This window comes from Neltuma alba, unplaced genomic scaffold (genome assembly GCF_004799145.2).
Source record: "Neltuma alba isolate B1F8T4 unplaced genomic scaffold, ASM479914v2 tig00005017_pilon, whole genome shotgun sequence".
NCBI classification, from domain to species: Eukaryota; Viridiplantae; Streptophyta; class Magnoliopsida; order Fabales; family Fabaceae; genus Neltuma; species Neltuma alba.
Genome location: NW_021633945.1, coordinates 226,455 through 248,762, shown reverse-complemented (window position 1 = coordinate 248,762; position 22,308 = coordinate 226,455). Strand labels below are relative to the sequence as shown.

At 34.1% G+C, this 22,308-nt stretch overlaps 1 pseudogene; it reads right to left on the bottom strand.

Moving 5' to 3' along the window:
- Positions 1-12,434: 12,434 nt before the first annotated feature.
- On the bottom strand, positions 12,435-20,840 carry LOC114746469 (alpha-L-arabinofuranosidase 1-like; annotated as a pseudogene).
- Positions 20,841-22,308: the final 1,468 nt, after the last annotated feature.

The following is a 22,308-nucleotide window of genomic DNA, read 5'->3' as shown; positions in this document are numbered from 1 at the left end:
AGTAAAGTACTCCTTCGGTGCTTAATATAAGACATATTTAACTAAATTAGATTAGATTAAAAAAATTAGGTAAGTTAATTAATTATAAGAAATATCACATATTTTTCTTAAAACACCATAATCATCTTTCTTAATATCCTCCGTCCTTTTCTATCTGATTATAATTGAAGGAATATCCATATAGGTAATTTAGAAAATTTGATAAATATGAAAAATAAGTCTTATATTTAAAACCAAAATTAACTCAACAATTAGGTTTTATATTAAGCACAGGAGGGTATTAAAGAAGGAGAATTGTCTCCTGTGGGAAAAAAATCTTGTCCGAGAACTTTAAAACCATGAGTCAGTCTAAGAGTGGAAAGAATTGGTTGGAGAAGACCAAGAATGGAATCCGTCTGGAAGGAATTAGTTTGAGGTCGCCAAGAACAGTGGAAGTCTTCTTCTTATTCCTGCTATTGGCTTCCTGGACGGATTTGGAGGTGCCCTCGCGTTCATTTTAAAATGTGCTGCTTCTGAGGGGGCCAGAAATGGGTTGGAAAAGACTAAGGGTTGGGCTGAAGGAAGGATATGAGAGCCAGAGGAAAAGGTGATGAGCAAAAGAATTTGCTTATCAAAGGTGGTGGAGCTGTACTTGCTGCTACTTATGCTGCTTGCAGATTCATATTATTCAGATGTGGTTCATCTGGTGGTAATGTTGGAAAGCTTATGAAAGCACCTGGTCAACCCGGCGAGTTCATAGCAAGAGCTGCCTTTGAAGCAAACCCGAAGGCTTAATTTCATGGCTTGCGCGGTAAACTTCCATGACAAAATTAATTAGCCAGATCAACATCTGCATCGATCATGTGTGGCACTCGTCTTTTTTGTTTTTGTCCTCTTGTTCTGGTCTTTTCTGTGTGTTCCTGTTCTGAGGTTTCTTTCTGGTTGATCTGTCGTTTTCTTTTATGTGGGTTTAGAGATGAAATAACGTACTAATTCAGTTGCTTACTATGCTCTCTTATACTTGTTTTAATATCAACTTATGGTTGTGTGCACGTTGATGCTCAATCTCTCCAGATTTCTTTGTAAGAGAGAAGAAAAATTCCCAAATATCTATCTTCATAATTTATTCTGAGCTGCAGCTAAGGAATGGATTGCTGGTATTCCACTCCATGAATATAGTCTCCGTGCATCAGTTACTGTAAAATATTAGCTCGATGCATGCAAGCAAACCAAGTGAGAAAAATAGTTTTTACCCCATACTTGGCCCACCGAAGTCTCTTCTATTAGGACTCTGATGATTTCCACCTCACTGCCTTTTAATAAAAGAAGAGGTAGTTTCATCCATTCTTCTCACACCAATTCATATTTTTACGGCTTTCGTTATACCAGCTGTTTGTGCTCATAGATACAATATCTATCTATCTACGGTTCTGCTATTGATATGGCATCAGTGCCACTTTTGCTCCATGAGCAAGTCGTCATCATCTTTTTTCAAGGACGAGTCCATTTGCTATTGCTCCTTCTCAGAAAAAGAACCTTCTTTTTTTTTCTCTCTTTAATTTAGGAAAATTCAAACAAAATTATGGTTGAATTTTAAAATTCCAAATCAGAAATTACTACAAAATTGTGTTATTATTTGCTTTTTGAGTGTAGTTATTTTCTTTACGAATGTAGTAATCAATACTGATTTGGAATTTTAAAATTTAACAATCATTTTTTTGGGGAGTTTTTCTTTTTTATTTTCTTTTCCTTTCACTGCTATTAAATTAAAATTTTAACAATTGATGCTTAATATTTTATAAAATCATTATTATAATGTTATATAAATAAAGTTAAATTATTGAAACTTAACCTGATAAATTATAACAAATATTTAAAGAAAAAAGGGACGAAAGGGGTAAAGCTGAAAAGCAAAAAGAGGTTGGTCTTCTCCCCTCCTTCTCTTGGAAACTGAACCCGTTTCGATGCTCATCAATTTGATGAGCACTATAAATTTATCAGATCTGGACAGTTCATATTTAATTTGAACGATCCAGATTTAAAATCTTTAATTAATTATTTTTAAATAGAAAAAACTATTTTTGGAAAGAATGGTAGTTAAGAGATTATTCCTATTTTAGATTCTCAACGTATTAAAATAATTATTTTAAATAAATAAAAATAAAAAAAATCAAATCTGGACTACCTAAAAGAGGTATGGATATTCAAATCTCATGAGCTTATAATGCTCATCAAAGTGATGAGCACCGAAATTGGTTCCCCTTCTTACTCTCCTACAGTATTTTTATATTTTTTTGTTTACATCTTTACTTTTTTGTGTAGATATCAAGAGCATAACGGTACAACGTTAAAATCTTTTTTAAGGAAATATGGATATATAAAATTTCATTTCAGATAGCTAACATTTGAAAATAACAGGAAAAAAATGAGGCCTTATTTGATGGTCCCAAAAAATTTCAAAAACCCAATGCTCCTAAGTAAAAATTTTTTAAATAAATTTATACCTTAAAAGACCGTAATAGGCATTTTAGCCGTTTTGGCTCTCTTTCCCTACCCAAACAGGTTATAGATTTATAAATTATGAATACAGTATGTTTGGCAAAATTCAGAAATAAAATTTTTTTATTGTGACAAATATACATATAATTTTAAGATTTTAAATTAAAAAATTCAAAACAAGTAAAAACAACAAGCAACAAAAAATAAATAAGTTCAAAGGTAAATTGCTGAAAAATATCATATTAGAGATCTTATTACCTAAAAATATTGAAAATACTTATGATCAACGTCACTATGTTAGCTATTAATGTACTTTTAATAAATAAATAAGTAACATTATAGATTTCATTGCCTAAAATAAGTGGTATAGGGGCCTAAGTATTTTCAAATACTCTCTTTCATTTTTTATTCATTATTTCTTTTTCTCACTTACCTTTTTATAGATAAAGTCATATTTAAAAAGTTATATTTTCCACCTATTTATTATTTTTAACTTTTAAGTTAAATTAACTTATTTCTGAAGCAACAAAATTTGATTATTTACGTCTTATAAAAAAATTAGAAGACAAGCATAAATGGACTTTTCTTTTCTTCACATGAAGCTTTGATGGGTTTGAAACTTCGCAAGGAAGAAAAAAAATCCGACAAAGATTTGATAGAGATGCTTTTACTTTTTTTCTTTTATTAGCAGATCGATATTGACAAATAACATATTGACAAATAACATATTACCTGCTCTCTTTAATATAAGACCTTGTGATTAATTTGAAATGATTAAGAAAGATATTAAATTATTTAATTATAACATATGTTACATGATCTCTCAAAAGTACTTCAGTGTATATTAGATTATATATCAATTTACAAGTTAGGCAAATTAGTTGGAAGAAAAATGATAAATATAAATATTTTAAATTAATTTAATAATTTTCTTAATTTTTTAAATTGATTAATTAAATCATTATATTCTTGAAAACTTGTAATACCCGATTCATTTGAAAATGGGTCGGGTATGACATTATTGGATTCAAATATATTCAATTAATGATATTTAAATAACATATTAATTGAAATTTGAATATATTAAATTAAATAGGAAATATTATAAATAAATGAAATTTCGATTGGAGGCTCAAATGAAGAAATTAATAATAAATTTTAAATTTGAATAATATTTTAATTGAGATATGAATATATTGCATTAAATGTGGAGCATCATAATTAAATAGTACGTCAATTGCATACTTAAATAGAGAAATAAATAATTAGTTTTAAATTTTTTATCTATTCCTCTTAAATTTGGCATCTTTAATTCAAGTTCTATTTAAATAAATAAAAAAATACTACTCCTATAAAAGGTAATATTAAGCTGCAGTAGATAATACAATTTATTAGAATTTTAAATTTAATCAAATATGTTTACCCGTGCATTGCACGTGAACAAATTTCTAGTTTTATATTAAAAACCGTATTTATTGGTTTGTAACATTTACAAAGCAGAAAAAGGAAAAGCACAGCTAGAGAGAACAGAAGAGGCTAGCAGGTAAAGAGTAAGGGCCATGCGAACAGAAAAGAAAGCAAAAGATCGCTCCTCCTATTGTCTGACTCCGTCGTGGCTTGTTGAAGTGGTGGCTCATGAAGTGAGAAGCTTGCTCCATCATGGCTTTGCTCTGAGTGAAGCGCCCAATATCCTCTACCCTTACTCTCTTGCGTTCTTCTACTTTTCCAATTTTTTTTTTCTTTTGGGTTTCCCTACCCAGTACCCACTACACTTCCCCCGTCCCTTCTTATCCCCTTCATCCTTTTCCTTAGTGCCTCTTTGATTAAACTACTCGTGGGAGATGATATGTGACCCTACAAATTCTTTGGAGATAAATTAATTAACACACATGTTGTGATGTCAATTTGACAAATCTATGCTATAAGAAAAATGATTGCAACACGTTGATCTTTTGCTACTTACCTTCAGCAGTGGAATGTTACTCTGTTTGCCTCTATTTTTGGATATTAAAAACAGAGGTGGACAGAACAACTTGTTCTTAGCTATACGTATGAATTAAAAAAAAAGGTTTTTTTACTGCTTCCAAAGCTTGTTAGTGTACCCAACTGCAAGCCACCGATAGACTCTCCCAATTTTATTTTTTCACAAATTGTAGTGTCCACTCATCCCCTTCTTTCTTACACTGATGAAAGACAAGGAATGGCCTACTCCTTCAATTTTTGCTCTGTACAATGTGAGAAAAGAGACAAGAGGGTGAAGGTGAGGGTTATCAAGGAAATCCAGCAGACAGGAACCAATTTGCAATCTAGAAGGTCTACCCTTTGAAATTTTGCAGATGTTGTGGCCTTAATACACATACATTGAGGTTTACTTTTGAGTTGGGGACATGAGCAGGGGAAGGAGGTGGCTTGAGACATTGGTTTTTTTTTTTTGGGTGACCAGGGACGTTGAGTTTTGGTGAAGGATATTCAGATGCTTCTGTCAGAATGTCCTACAGCACTCTAACGGAGAATTTTACTAGTCACTAACCTTATTTTTTAAAAAATACTAACTTAGCAGTGTAAAATTAAAGGATCTAATAAAAAAAAAAGGGGGGAAAAAGGTTAGGGATCCTTTTCCAGTAGCCATGTGCTCACTTCAACTCATTAAACAACGTTTGAATGGGCAATGTCACTAGATAACATTTAAGTATCATGAGCTTTAATTATGACAAAAGAAATGAAAGATTGCGCTACTGAATACCCGGCAGGAGGCGCCAAGTGAAAAGTGGACCAACATTCAGACGGAACCAGTTTTGATGCACTATAAACTCATCAAATCTGAATCATTCATATCTCATTTAGATGGTCCAGATTTGATTTCTTTCTTATTTTTATCTATTCAAAATAATTATTTTAATATGTATAAAATCTAAAATAGTGATGATCTCTTAACTATTATTTTTTTCAAAAAAATAGTTTCTTTATTTAAAAATAATTAATTAAAGATTTTAAATCTAGACTGTTTAAATTAGATATAGACGGTTAAAATATAATAAATTTATGGTGTTCTTCAACGTGATGAGCATCGATTCCCATTCAGGCCGCTTGTAGCTAGATAGTGTGCTTTAGCATTCTCTTTTCTCGTCCACAAAGAACCGAATCTACTAACCAGTTTCGACTCATCATGCTTTGGCATTCTGTGTTGATAACCTTCAACTCATTATTAGTTATTCTATTACGACCAAAACATTTAATATTATAACATGGCAAAATCTAAAATATTTTCATATAAAGAGTAATAAGGCTTCAAATTTGCGTGCCCTTTGTGATGCTGCCCCATCACTTCATAGAGTTCTCTTAACAGCTTTGGATAACACCCGAGAAAATATTCTATAAGCTTATCCACTGATCTATATATTACCTAAAAAATCACCCAGGTAAAATGATACTCTTCCGGTCTTAAATATAAAACCTTTTTAGAAATATTAGATATGAATATGTACACACACATTAACATATATTATTAATTAATTCTAAAAAAAATCTATTCCTTTAGTCTTACATATAAGACCATTATACACACTAGTATAAGAGTCTTATATTAAGGATCGGAGGAGTAAAATCTATACTTTAAGATTTGATCACCGTTGAGCATAATGCTCAGATAAATTCCTCATTAAACAAACAAGTTGCGTAGCGTTATCCTCACAATTCTCCCTTGGTGTTTTGTGTGTAGGCCAGACGCGGTGGTAATGCCAATCTCCACCCATAATATCTAAGATCTTCTTGTTGAAATCATGTTTGGTCTGTGCAAACCGTTCTAAGAAGTCGCTGGTTTCTTGAATAAATGACTTCTTCCTTTTTGACATTCCAAAACAGCGGATGTGCCTTTACTTCGTTTATGTATATCTAAAAATTATAAATATACTTTTTCAATCACCAAAAGCTTAGACAAAAATAAAAAATTTATTTAATAAATTTATAAATAAAAAATTAAATGATATAAAAAAAACTACATACCTCTTTGACACAATGTGCTCAACCATGGAAAGAATTTAATGTTGTAAATCTAGATGTTCAGGGAGATTACCTTCATGGGCCATTACACCTTTTCGAATATTGTCTAAACGTCTCTATGTTGCTGCCAATCCAATGGATGTTTCTTCATGATGCAAGAAAAGAATATGCATCCTAAATTAAAAAAGAAAGCAGGGCCGAGGGTGAGACGTTAAGATAAGAATGAGTTTGAAGGGGAGGGTTGAGAGAAGAATGAATTTGAAGGTCTGGAGCAGACGACTTTTCTGGGACTGTGGGATATGGGATGCTACGAAGAGAAGATTGCAGCCTCAGCTTCTTTATTACTGCTTCTGTGCCATCTCCTTTCTCTGCAGCTCTCTGTTTTGTTTTCAAGTTGAAAGCTAGAGGGGAGTTGATAACAGCACCTCAGTGGTATCACAGTATCAATTCTTGAAATCTCTGTCAGTGGTATCAGAGCCGGTACAATTATGACGGAAGTGAGATACTATTTGTGAAGGCGAGTAAGAAGATACTGCCACATCATGAGTGAAATCCCGACAGCCTTGAACCTATTCGTCTCTCTATCCCTTTTACTCCACGAAGACTTCCCTCCTCCGTTCGTAGAAATCTATCTAAAAGAATAGAAAATCTTATTGAAATTGATCGTCTTCCTGGAAATGCTAGAATTCAGGAAACATATCTATCTCTTCTAAACCCCTATCTGCCTACTAAGACTGAGGACAAGTTTGAGGGTGAAACGTTGAGGGAAGAAAGCATGGCTGAGGGTGAGACGTTAAGATAAGAATGAGTTTGAAGGGGAGGGTTGAGAGAAGAATGAATTTGAAGGTCTGGAGCAGACGACTTTTGTGGGACTGTGGGATATGGGATGTTACGAAGAGAAGATTGTAGCCTCAGCTTCTTTATTACTGCTTCTGTGCCATCTCCTTTCTCTGCAGCTCTCTGTTTTGTTTTCAAGTTGGGAGCTAGAGGGGAGTTGATAGCAGCACCTCAGTGGTATTGAATTGTTCAAATTCTATCCAATAATTCTCTTCATCATCCATGTTGAATAAAAGCCTACAAAAAAATCATGATTATCTTTAGACATATTCCAGATTATATCAAGCATTAAATGATATTAACATATTTATATATATTTTATATTCAAGGTTTAATAGCACGTTTCAGTTGGCCGATTTCAAAACTAAGACAGGCTTCATAACTTGAATTTTAACATAACATGTAAAAAAATTTTATCACATTAATCTAAAGTGAAATTATATACAAATTAAACGATAACCAATAAATCTATATTGATCTAACTGTGATACCATTGGTAAAGTTTACCAAATAAATAAATAAATAATTTTTTGGTTGGACAGACAAATATCCAAGAATCCACGCACATATAAACCAAAAAAAATGCTATGAAATTAAGAATATTGAAGAATGGAGACAAACTCAAGAGTCGACAAGAAGAATGAAGGCAAACTCAAAAATAGACAAGAAGAACGAAGTGACGTAGAGGGAGGGAGGACCGGGTAAGCACAAATTTAGTCACCGGAGAGAGACGGTGGTGCCAACTGCCATTGCTGAGGTGGGCCTGGCCATATGCCTACCAAGACGGAGGACAAGTTTGAGGGTGAAACTTTAAGGAAAGAAAGCAGGGCCGAGGGTGAGACGTTAATATAAGAATGAGTTTGAAGGGGAGGGTTGAGAGAAGAATGAATTTGAAGGTCTGGAGCAGACGACTTTTGTGGGACTGTGGGATATGGGATGCTACGAAGAGAAGATTGGAGCCTCAGCTTCTTTATTACTGCTTCTGTGCCATCTCCTTTCTCTGCAGCTCTCTGTTTTGTTTTCAAGTTGAAAGCTAGAGGGGAGTTGATAACAGCACCTCAGTGGTATCACAGTATCAATTCTTGAAATCTCTGTCAGTGGTATCAGAGCCGGTACAATTATGACGGAAGTGAGATACTATTTGTGAAGGCGAGTAAGAAGATACTGCCACATCATGAGTGAAATCCCGACAGCCTTGAACCTATTCGTCTCTCTATCCCTTTTACTCCACGAAGACTTCCCTCCTCCGTTCGTAGAAATCTGTCTAAAAGAATAGAAAATCTTATTGAAATTGATCGTCTTCCTGGAAATGCTAGAATTCAGGAAACAGATCTATCTCTTCTAAACCCCTATCTGCCTACTAAGACTGAGGACAAGTTTGAGGGTGAAACGTTGAGGGAAGAAAGCATGGCTGAGGGTGAGACGTTAAGATAAGAATGAGTTTGAAGGGGAGGGTTGAGAGAAGAATGAATTTGAAGGTCTGGAGCAGACGACTTTTGTGGGACTGTGGGATATGGGATGCTACGAAGAGAAGATTGTAGCCTCAGCTTCTTTATTACTGCTTCTGTGCCATCTCCTTTCTCTGCAGCTCTCTGTTTTGTTTTCAAGTTGGGAGCTAGAGGGGAGTTGATAGCAGCACCTCAGTGGTATTGAATTGTTCAAATTCTATCCAATAATTCTCTTCATCATCCATGTTGAATAAAAGCCTACAAAAAAATCATGATTATCTTTAGACATATTCCAGATTATATCAAGCATTAAATGATATTAACATATTTATATATATTTTATATTCAAGGTTTAATAGCACGTTTCAGTTGGCCGATTTCAAAACTAAGACAGGCTTCATAACTTGAATTTTAACATAACATGTAAAAAAATTTTATCACATTAATCTAAAGTGAAATTATATACAAATTAAACGATAACCAATAAATCTATATTGATCTAACTGTGATACCATTGGTAAAGTTTACCAAATAAATAAATAAATAATTTTTTGGTTGGACAGACAAATATCCAAGAATCCACGCACATATAAACCAAAAAAAATGCTATGAAATTAAGAATATTGAAGAATGGAGACAAACTCAAGAGTCGACAAGAAGAATGAAGGCAAACTCAAAAATAGACAAGAAGAACGAAGTGACGTAGAGGGAGGGAGGACCGGGTAAGCACAAATTTAGTCACCGGAGAGAGACGGTGGTGCCAACTGCCATTGCTGAGGTGGGCCTGGCCATATGCCTACCAAGACGGAGGACAAGTTTGAGGGTGAAACTTTAAGGAAAGAAAGCAGGGCCGAGGGTGAGACGTTAATATAAGAATGAGTTTGAAGGGGAGGGTTGAGAGAAGAATGAATTTGAAGGTCTGGAGCAGACGACTTTTGTGGGACTGTGGGATATGGGATGCTACGAAGAGAAGATTGGAGCCTCAGCTTCTTTATTACTGCTTCTGTGCCATCTCCTTTCTCTGCAGCTCTCTGTTTTGTTTTCAAGTTGAAAGCTAGAGGGGAGTTGATAACAGCACCTCAGTGGTATCACAGTATCAATTCTTGAAATCTCTGTCAGTGGTATCAGAGCCGGTACAATTATGACGGAAGTGAGATACTATTTGTGAAGGCGAGTAAGAAGATACTGCCACATCATGAGTGAAATCCCGACAGCCTTGAACCTATTCGTCTCTCTATCCCTTTTACTCCACGAAGACTTCCCTCCTCCGTTCGTAGAAATCTGTCTAAAAGAATAGAAAATCTTATTGAAATTGATCGTCTTCCTGGAAATGCTAGAATTCAGGAAACAGATCTATCTCTTCTAAACCCCTATCTGCCTACTAAGACTGAGGACAAGTTTGAGGGTGAAACGTTGAGGGAAGAAAGCATGGCTGAGGGTGAGACGTTAAGATAAGAATGAGTTTGAAGGGGAGGGTTGAGAGAAGAATGAATTTGAAGGTCTGGAGCAGACGACTTTTGTGGGACTGTGGGATATGGGATGCTACGAAGAGAAGATTGTAGCCTCAGCTTCTTTATTACTGCTTCTGTGCCATCTCCTTTCTCTGCAGCTCTCTGTTTTGTTTTCAAGTTGGGAGCTAGAGGGGAGTTGATAGCAGCACCTCAGTGGTATTGAATTGTTCAAATTCTATCCAATAATTCTCTTCATCATCCATGTTGAATAAAAGCCTACAAAAAAATCATGATTATCTTTAGACATATTCCAGATTATATCAAGCATTAAATGATATTAACATATTTATATATATTTTATATTCAAGGTTTAATAGCACGTTTCAGTTGGCCGATTTCAAAACTAAGACAGGCTTCATAACTTGAATTTTAACATAACATGTAAAAAAATTTTATCACATTAATCTAAAGTGAAATTATATACAAATTAAACGATAACCAATAAATCTATATTGATCTAACTGTGATACCATTGGTAAAGTTTACCAAATAAATAAATAAATAATTTTTTGGTTGGACAGACAAATATCCAAGAATCCACGCACATATAAACCAAAAAAAATGCTATGAAATTAAGAATATTGAAGAATGGAGACAAACTCAAGAGTCGACAAGAAGAATGAAGGCAAACTCAAAAATAGACAAGAAGAACGAAGTGACGTAGAGGGAGGGAGGACCGGGTAAGCACAAATTTAGTCACCGGAGAGAGACGGTGGTGCCAACTGCCATTGCTGAGGTGGGCCTGGCCATATGCCTACCAAGACGGAGGACAAGTTTGAGGGTGAAACTTTAAGGAAAGAAAGCAGGGCCGAGGGTGAGACGTTAATATAAGAATGAGTTTGAAGGGGAGGGTTGAGAGAAGAATGAATTTGAAGGTCTGGAGCAGACGACTTTTGTGGGACTGTGGGATATGGGATGCTACGAAGAGAAGATTGGAGCCTCAGCTTCTTTATTACTGCTTCTGTGCCATCTCCTTTCTCTGCAGCTCTCTGTTTTGTTTTCAAGTTGAAAGCTAGAGGGGAGTTGATAACAGCACCTCAGTGGTATCACAGTATCAATTCTTGAAATCTCTGTCAGTGGTATCAGAGCCGGTACAATTATGACGGAAGTGAGATACTATTTGTGAAGGCGAGTAAGAAGATACTGCCACATCATGAGTGAAATCCCGACAGCCTTGAACCTATTCGTCTCTCTATCCCTTTTACTCCACGAAGACTTCCCTCCTCCGTTCGTAGAAATCTGTCTAAAAGAATAGAAAATCTTATTGAAATTGATCGTCTTCCTGGAAATGCTAGAATTCAGGAAACAGATCTATCTCTTCTAAACCCCTATCTGCCTACTAAGACTGAGGACAAGTTTGAGGGTGAAACGTTGAGGGAAGAAAGCATGGCTGAGGGTGAGACGTTAAGATAAGAATGAGTTTGAAGGGGAGGGTTGAGAGAAGAATGAATTTGAAGGTCTGGAGCAGACGACTTTTGTGGGACTGTGGGATATGGGATGCTACGAAGAGAAGATTGTAGCCTCAGCTTCTTTATTACTGCTTCTGTGCCATCTCCTTTCTCTGCAGCTCTCTGTTTTGTTTTCAAGTTGGGAGCTAGAGGGGAGTTGATAGCAGCACCTCAGTGGTATTGAATTGTTCAAATTCTATCCAATAATTCTCTTCATCATCCATGTTGAATAAAAGCCTACAAAAAAATCATGATTATCTTTAGACATATTCCAGATTATATCAAGCATTAAATGATATTAACATATTTATATATATTTTATATTCAAGGTTTAATAGCACGTTTCAGTTGGCCGATTTCAAAACTAAGACAGGCTTCATAACTTGAATTTTAACATAACATGTAAAAAAATTTTATCACATTAATCTAAAGTGAAATTATATACAAATTAAACGATAACCAATAAATCTATATTGATCTAACTGTGATACCATTGGTAAAGTTTACCAAATAAATAAATAAATAATTTTTTGGTTGGACAGACAAATATCCAAGAATCCACGCACATATAAACCAAAAAAAATGCTATGAAATTAAGAATATTGAAGAATGGAGACAAACTCAAGAGTCGACAAGAAGAATGAAGGCAAACTCAAAAATAGACAAGAAGAACGAAGTGACGTAGAGGGAGGGAGGACCGGGTAAGCACAAATTTAGTCACCGGAGAGAGACGGTGGTGCCAACTGCCATTGCTGAGGTGGGCCTGGCCATATGCCTACCAAGACGGAGGACAAGTTTGAGGGTGAAACTTTAAGGAAAGAAAGCAGGGCCGAGGGTGAGACGTTAATATAAGAATGAGTTTGAAGGGGAGGGTTGAGAGAAGAATGAATTTGAAGGTCTGGAGCAGACGACTTTTGTGGGACTGTGGGATATGGGATGCTACGAAGAGAAGATTGGAGCCTCAGCTTCTTTATTACTGCTTCTGTGCCATCTCCTTTCTCTGCAGCTCTCTGTTTTGTTTTCAAGTTGAAAGCTAGAGGGGAGTTGATAACAGCACCTCAGTGGTATCACAGTATCAATTCTTGAAATCTCTGTCAGTGGTATCAGAGCCGGTACAATTATGACGGAAGTGAGATACTATTTGTGAAGGCGAGTAAGAAGATACTGCCACATCATGAGTGAAATCCTGACAGCCTTGAACCTATTCGTCTCTCTATCCCTTTTACTCCACGAAGACTTCCCTCCTCCGTTCGTATCATTGCTTCTATGCCATCTCCTTTTTCTGCAGCTCTCTATTTTTTTTCAATTCTCTTGTTATTTCTAGTACTTGTTTTAAATTTTAAATGTACTGTATATCAAAAGAGTAATTTTTTCAAATCCTTTCTTTTGGTGAGTGCTATTGACCTTTTAGGTTTTTTTTTTTTGTTGACGTACTCAACAATAATGAGAGATTAGTATACAGGCTTATCTCTATGAATCAGAACTGAGATTTTCTTATAAATAGGATTAGACTAAAGGCGAAGCAGGCTCTTGAATCCCAAAGTCTCCTTAAGAAACTCATAGTGCACAAAGGAACTCGTCCATGCACCCAGAAGCTTTATTACTTTCTCTCCCTTCGACATATCAGATTGATCAATGTGTTTAAGTTATTGGCTTACAGTGACAGGGGCAGAGGGCAGGTTGCTGTAGGGGGCTACATTTAAACATAAGGGCTGATGTGAAAGTTAAAAACCTGTGCAGAAAGGGTTTGGTGGGTTGGGGCATAGTGTGATTAGAAGACAGAGGACAATGGGGTCATTAATGGCAGAGTGTGAATGTGGAAGAAGGCCGGCAGCTTTTTGAGGTGCGTGGCTTTAATATGTACTTGTTGCTATTTATTGTACCCATTAATTTCGTTTGGGCAATATCCCTGCTCTAATAAACATCAGTAATTCGGTCTTGTGCTGTTTCTCTCAGTATCAGTTTTCTCAGTATTTCTTAGAATCTATAAATCCTATTCATTAAATTTATCTAAGCGTTTAAAAGGGGACACATCATGTGGTTGTCAAAAACTGTCTCTCAATCATCCGCTTTGTTGTAATCACGACCGTCCATTTAATTCCTTCTTTCGGCTAAATTCTTATCCATTAAAGAATGCAGTCCGCAATTGAAAAGCGAGTGCTTATCGTCAATGAACACTGTTGTGGATGGAGAAAATAAAAACAATGGTGATTGTAGTGGGGGCGATTTTATATTGAGGTGATTGTATTGGAGCGATTTTTATGAGAAATTGAATCGGATGATGAGTAACGATGATTGTATAATATTCTAAGCATCAACTGCTCTACCACCTAATGTAGTTTCTGGGTTTGTAGTGGAGCTTCTTTTTTCTGAATCAGAGTGCCTTAAAGCTTTCAAACATGTTGATGCTTGCCTGATTATGTTCCACTTGAGTTTTCCCAACCTGAACAGAACTCCCCCACACAGAAACTTATGTGTACTGTTTTGGGATTATGCTGTTTGAGCTAATGACCGTTAAGAAACCTGTTGGGGATGATTATCATGATGAAAAAGAAGGAACTTTGGTTATTTTGGGTTAGAGGACTGGTGAATGGTGAGAATGAATGAAGCTCCAAGATTACGACACGGTTTCAGCAGAACAAATGGAGGAGGCCATCAAGCTTAGTTATCTTTGCACGGCTGATCTTCTATTGAAACGGCCAAGCATGTAGCGGGTAGTTGGGCTGCTTAAAGGTAATGATAGCCTTCTGCTACTTAGTGAAGGAAAACGAAGGGGAGGAATTAAGTTGTTTTTTTTTTTCAAAATTTAATTATCCCATTGGGTGAGAGCTTCCAGAGGGAGAAATGCACAAAAAAGCTATTATAGGATTGTGTTCCTTTGAGATTGATACTTTCACCAGCCATCATTGGTAGAGGAAAGCTTTGATGAGAGTACTCTCAGAACCTGATCCGTTCTATATGTTCAATACAGTCATTGATTTATATGTTCCTTTGATCTCCCCTTCAATTGAAAGTGAGTTCCACCACCAAACAACGTTTTTCACAACTTAGAAAATTTTAAATTTAATTTGATAAAGGGATTTTCAAGGACCCTTTTACCTTAGCAATGAAGACAAAGTCACTTGGAAATAATTTATAATTTGAAAATAAATATAATTAAATCCTTTTTCTTTCTTTCTTCTTCTCCGTCTTCTGTATTTGAATGACGAACTAAAAGCAAAATGCACACAGAAATTATGCATGAAATGAAGAACATCTTAAAACAAAGAAGTTATATATTCTAGCAATAAAATGTAAGCTCAGTTGCAAAGGATGTCCTCTTTTTTTGAAAAAAGAAGAGTTTTTTCATCAAAAAGCTGCAGTTTTTTTTATTCCCGCCATGTTCAGCCACAAAGTTGCAAAAGGCCGTTGCTCTACTCGCATCTGAGGGGTCTAAAAATGTTTTAAGGGATCTGAAAATGAACGGCTGCGGTTTAATTGAAACAAACGGTTCAGATGCATCTCATGATAGTCTAATGATGTGGCGCATTATGAGATATTCGATCATTTGGGCGGATAGGATTTTGAGCTTCTGAGAGATACTAAGAAAAAGTGCCGCTGAGGGGGATCTGGTTCCAATTCAGTATTACGCAGACATTGCTTAACTTTTCTTAGTCAACATATTCCGCTAATAGTATTAAACTTGTTTAGGAAAAATTACAAATAAAGATTCTTAAATATGTAAAATTACAATTTAGGACCCTTAATTTGAAAAATAACGGACAAAGATCCGGTTCTAGATTGCAAATATAAAATTTTGCTGAAATGTTTAAAATAACCCTCAGTCAAATTGTGATTTGGTCTACTAAAGTTGTCATTCGCTAAAGTGAACTTGTCATTTCCCATAGTCAACTTGTCATTTGGCATATCCTCAATCAAGTTGTGATTTGATCTACTGAAGTTGTCATTCGCTAAAGTGAACTTGTCATTTCCCATAGTCAACTTGTCATTTAGTTGAGGGGCATTTCAGACATTTTACTAAAATTTCATATTTGCGATATGGGACCAGATCTTTATCTGCTATTTTTCAAATTGAGAGTCCCAAATCACAATTTTACATATTTAGGGCTCTTTATTTCTGTTTTTCCCAAATTTTAAGGACTAAAATTGTGCTTTTATAGACTTAAAGGGCTAAAATGAAACTTCATGTACACATAAAAAACTAAAAGGCTAAAATATATTTTTAGTCCTTTAACTTTACACAATATTTTATTTTGGTTCCTTAACTTTAAAAAATAAACTTTTCGTCCTCTAACCCTAAAACTGTTAACAAAAATTGATGATATTGAGCTTTTGAATATTGATAAAATATTAATAAATGGTAACATATTAAGTTTAATATTCAAAACAACTATGATTGTTACAAAAAAATCATTTAAGATTAATAATTTTGGAGTTAAAGGACTAAAAATATATTTTTTAAAGTTAAGAGACCAAATTAAAATCTTACATAATGTTAAAGGACCAAATGTATATTTTAACTAAATTAAAAGTATACTTGAGCCTTATTTTTAAGTTCCAAACTATTTTTATGCCACATCAGTGTTCACCCCTGTATCCACATCCTTCCGATGCGCGGGAGCTGTATTGCTGATGAAACAAGATCAAAATAATAATACTAATATAAAAAAACCCCTAATTTTTAATCTGATCCATTTGTTTCATCTGTTCTCCCTTCCCCATCAAAACCCTTCTCCTATTACCAATGCCCTTCTTCCTCCATGAATCTCCCAACGCACTGGCTGTTGATTTTAATTCATGAGTTATATATTGAGAAATAATTTAAAATTCAATCCCGTAAAATTACAACCTTGTTAATTCTAGATGTTGAGAAACCATTTCATCTCATGATCTAATCTCCTTCTTTATATATAAACTATCGACTCCAAGGAAAACATCCTTAACGTTGATATTGCGGTCCATTATTAATTCTCCCTGGTTGTATGAAGAAAAAAGAAGCTTCCTTAACATTCATAGATTTGCTTGCTTCAAAGTCTTCAATGACTCCAATCAAAAGCTTACAATGCGATGCCATTTTTCATATGCATACAAAGTCCAAGTCCATTATCCACTGTTACCCGCCACGACCACAGTCTCAATCTCGTCTCCTTCAATCCCCCAAGACAGTTAAAAAATCCCCCGACAATCAGCAACAATGTCCTGGGGATTATTTAGGAAAGCGAGGCATTTTACAACAATCACTATTTAACTTTGCTTAGTCAGCATTTTACATTAGTAACGTTAACGGTGTTAAATTTTAAGGACTAAAAATCCACTTTAAGGAGTAAAATGAAACTTCCTGTATACTTAAAGGACTAAAAATATACTTTAGTCTAAAAATAATACTCCTCTGATTTTATTTATAGAGCAAAGAGAGAAGACATTTTTTGGTTTTAAGAGAAAATTTTTGCATAGATGTATAGTTTCACCATTCATTTATTACTGTGTTGACTTTGTTTACACGAGGTATAATGTATAATAAATAGAGATAAAATTAAAAATTTCTTGAATTTTAAATGAGTTGATAAACTTTAAGATCTTTTTTAGTCTTTATAAATGTTAGATGACTTATAAATAAGATCAAAAAAGTAGTTACTTATTATTTAGATCATAGAAATATCTATCATGAAATATTTTTAAAGAATATGTTGTCATTTGCTAATAACTAGTACAATTCCTGTGCGATGTACTGGTATGAATTGATGGTCTTTTATATTGCATAAAACATTGAATCACCACAAAATAGTTAGTGAAAGATCACATTTATGCCTTAAGTCATTACTTTAGTTGAATTTCAAGCATAATATATCCATCACTGCTACATAATAATAGATACACAATTCTTTTTGTATGGTACATCACTGCTACTACTTTGTTGGAAATTTCATTCGCAGTGTCATATATATACAATTGCGCGAATTTAGGAGCCACTCCATTAACTGGTAAGATGCTTCCAATTAGATGAATATTTTGACCACTCATTCTGTAAACATATGCACCTTGTCCATCATTGATGTTTCTATCTATTCTGCCTCCCATAGATGTGAACGGGAACATCATGCTATAAGAACGAATATTGGAACAAAAGTTCTTACTATATAGGTGTGTTCCATCCAAATAAGATCTCAATAGAGGGGAACATTTTAGAAGTGACGGAAGTTTGACTTTTCCTTGGAGGAAACACGTACCAAATTGGAGAATAGCCTCGTTCCTGTCTTTACATAGTTGCTCATTGTACCACATGAGTGCATGACAATGTGAGTACACCAAGGTTTGATCACCTAGATGAGCACAGATTGCATAATCTAACAGCATAAATAGATAGTGAGGGCGAAATTTTGCACAATAAGTTTTATATAAGATTTTAGTATTATATAGTCAACGAATATAGGGGCCAAAGATAGAATAGCATATTAAATCAAATATTAGGCTGATTACAAATTTTGGCTCACCATTATTCTGGGTTGCACTTGACCTAGCGCTTGGAAGCCTTTCAATTTGTCTGGTGGACCCATGGGTTCCAAGACATGCACTCCTAAGATGTGGACCTTAAATACAAAGACAAACCTTTTTAATAACAATGGTGATTTTAGTCAAAATAATTAGATTACTATAAAGTATGTATGTAGAGTTCTAATAAAAGGTGTATGTCACTGTGTAGTTAGGGGATAGATGATATCAGTTGAAATTATACCAGTAATAATAAAAAAGAAGAAAAATCGTAAAAACTTAGTAATTAAGAGAATCATAGACCTATTCTTTTCTAATCCCATAAGGAATACAGCTTCATGTAAGGCAACCAAGAGGGTTCCAAACCCGGCATCTCCTTACCAAACAGCATACTCACTTATGAAAGCTTCTGGACCAAAACGATTCAAAGAATCAAATTTGTTATACATTGAGAAGATGCCCCTTGAACTTGTATAGACATGGAAATCAAAAATGTCTGCTAGCTTATCTAAGGGAGAAGTAGTGGCATCACAATTTGATATGATTTTAATATCTGAATAGTAATGTTTTATGGCATTATAAAACTTTAAGTAATTTCCTAGGTAGTTATGCATCCCACAGTCCTCATTCCCAATAGCAACATATTATAGATCAAAGGGTTCAAGGTGTCCCAAAGAGGTTCTTATCTTGCCCTACTTTGATGTGAGAGGACTTTTTGCAAACTCAACCGCATCGAGAGCTTCCTGCAAACATTGATATAAAACAAGATTAATCCAACAAGAAAAAGAATAAGGGTTAATTTAAAGATATCTTGAGAATTTGTCAATGCTAAAGTATACTAGTACAAAAGGCCATATGTTAGTTGTATTGATTTCTTCATGACGGCTAATACTGGCATTAAATACCCATACTGGTAATGTACCGAGGTCTTCTACAAGCTATTCAAATATGATGAAGCGTAAGAAATACTAATATGCGCATACAAAAAAATCAATTCAATTATGTGAAAAGTAATTGAAAAGCACATACTTGGAGAAATTCCAAAAAACCAAAACCATCATTAATCCAATAGCCCCATATATCATTAAAATGACTTGGTCTTTTCTCCGAAGGTCCAATGGTATCCTTCCACCTATATGCATTGTTCAAATGATTTCCTTCAACATAAGTACCACCTGAAACAATTGATAAATGGATCACTACATTGTTAGGAGATCAATGAATAATTATTTTCAAGATTCCTATTAGTATATGCTATACGATCTATGCATACCTGGGAATTGAAAAAAATTTGGTTTCAAGTCCGCTGCCATTTGATAAAGGTTCTTTTGAAATTCATGTCCCTAATATAAAATAGAAATATATAATCCTAGTAGTTGTAAGTAAAAGAAGGGAGCATAAAGAACCAAGATTTCTTGAGGATTGCTTAAGATTAAGATAGGGGAAAAAAGAAACTAAGCCCCACTCCATCCAGGTACGGCTCACAAAGGCGAGGAATACCTTTCCTCCTCTAAGAGATCATTTCTTAAGTGAAAACCCTTTTCATATGGTTTAAAATAATTATCATTTCAAATACAGACCTTGAAAGTATCCATGGGCATAGCTGAGATTTGGTCTATCCAAATCACTCCCTTTTGAGTTGTCGTAATCTGAAGGCTGGAATTGAAGTCTGATGCTTGGGCTTCTAGAATAGTTTTCATCCTCCTTCACTTTGAAACATATTTTGTGGAAGCCCTACATGTATAAATTATCCATTATAGTTTTAATATTTAACTACTTACTTACACAATATTAAATATAAGAAAAATAGTAAATGTTTTGGGGAAATGATCCATAATTAGTGACCTAATATTAGTGGAAGCCAATTCTTGTCCGTTTGCTCTTATAAACGAAACCTTCAAATTGATTGATCTTGATGAATTAACAAAGAAGACCACTTTGTATTTCTTCCCTTGCTCAATATTCTAAAGGAATAATGTTCATAAATTTAGATTGAAAATAGTGCAATCATCAGTAGTATACATGCAAGAGTTAAAAATTTATATCCATACCATATGCCAAAACCCAGGGTTAGAGAGACCAACTCCTTGAGGGCATTTGTTGATAGAATGACAAAGAACATGCAATTTCATGACGACCTTATTGCGAGGAAAGCTAGAAGCAAGTTCAGTAGTGACTTGTATAGTTGATTCATTTCCAATAATTATCCATAGAAAAATACTTGATGGAACCATCATACCCCCAGCTTCAAAACCATAACAGATTAATATAAATTCGAGATTAGTTATCCTATTACAGTATTTGGGGGGGAAAAAAAGCAACTTAGATAATAAAGGTAAATTTTTGCATGATCACCTCCATTATTTCCAAGTTTTTCCCACAGCCCTCCAGACTCGCATGATTAATCTCCTGCAAAACAAACGGCCAACCATATGCATGATACATAAACACACAAAACCTTAAGTATTGCACAGCATCGTCACATTCAACTCAAAAAATACACCAAGAAAATGTTTAGGAATAGGCCTTCTAGGACTAAAATCTATATCTAGGATTGCATTTAGGGCATTACATTGAGAAGCAAGGATTAATAGTGTGAGAAGAAGAGCACAAGCTTGGGATAACGACATTTTTGTGAAATATTTAACAACTTTTCTGATTCTTTCCATTTGTGCCTATAAGTATTTATAATCAAGGCCTATGACTAAGTATGGACTTGTTATGAGAGACAGGTTATATATATATATATATATATATATATATATTGTTTTTCAAGCATGCTTAAGAGATATAATCATACATTTCTTGCAATTATTTATGGAAAATCCAACAATTTTGTATGCAAATTTATGAATTCGGTATTACCAACAAATTCAAAAAAAAAAAAAATTAATTGTGAATCTAGAATATACTAATTGAATAAAGGTCAATAGTTAATGAAAAACTACGGAAGAAAATGTGAAGTTTATTATTACGATGTGAATTTTGTTAAGGTGTTACATAAATTTAAATGACTTTAGAATAACTACATAGGTAAATTCATCTTAACTACCCTATTTGGCATTTGTCTTATATCTTGCCCGCTCAGGATTAGAAAGCATGACCAATGGGTTTATAAGTCTATTTATATTATTAATTATCTAAGAGATTTAGATGACAAAGACCTAGTAATCATGTGATTTTATGTCATGATTCAAAATTGACGTAGAATTTCCTGTTGTATGCTGTTTTCATTTGGTAACGTCAAGCAAGCAACTTCATTGTATATGTTGGTTTTACATTTGAAACTGTCATAGATAATAATATTTTATTTATAATGGTAATAGTAATAAACATTTTCTGCATCATTTTTGTGACAAATGAAATAATAGATTCTTTCAACATTATAATGATATATGTCACATAACATATCCTACAATGTTCAATATAGATTCGGTTAAGTATTTTACTAGCATTGCCTAGCAAAGTTCATGGTATAGCACCAATGTATCTTTAGAAAAACAAAAAAGAAAATTCCAAAATATTTCACAACTATATTACTAAAAGATAACCTACGTGCTTCAGAGCGCCTCAAAATTGTAAGAGAAATCAATGTCATTAGTATATGTTATGTCTAACATTTATACACATTTAGTGCATATTTGACAGCACTACGGTTCAAGAAAATCGTTAATGAAAGTTTAGAAACAAAAATTTGCATTTTTATTCTTGGTTTGTTATTCATTTTGTGCTTTTAGATTTTTTGTTTATCTGTGACAAATCATAACTATTAGATTGATTGATGCTAAAGAGGGTGCAACATTGGGTGTGAATAAAATAATACAGAATTTAAAAATAACTTGCACATGAAACATCTATCATTTCACCCTCTTGAGTATGCATTTGAAAGTGTTACGATTCAGAAAAATCATGGATTAAGCCCGTACATTAAAATCTTGCATTTTAATTATCGGGTTACTATTTATGTGGTAATTTCAGATTTTTAGTCGAATTATGAAAATTCATAACTAATTATAAAAAAATCTTATTAAGGAGATTCAATTCTTCATTTAAAGCTTTTTTAGTTCTCTACAGAAAAAATACTTATTGAGTTATTTA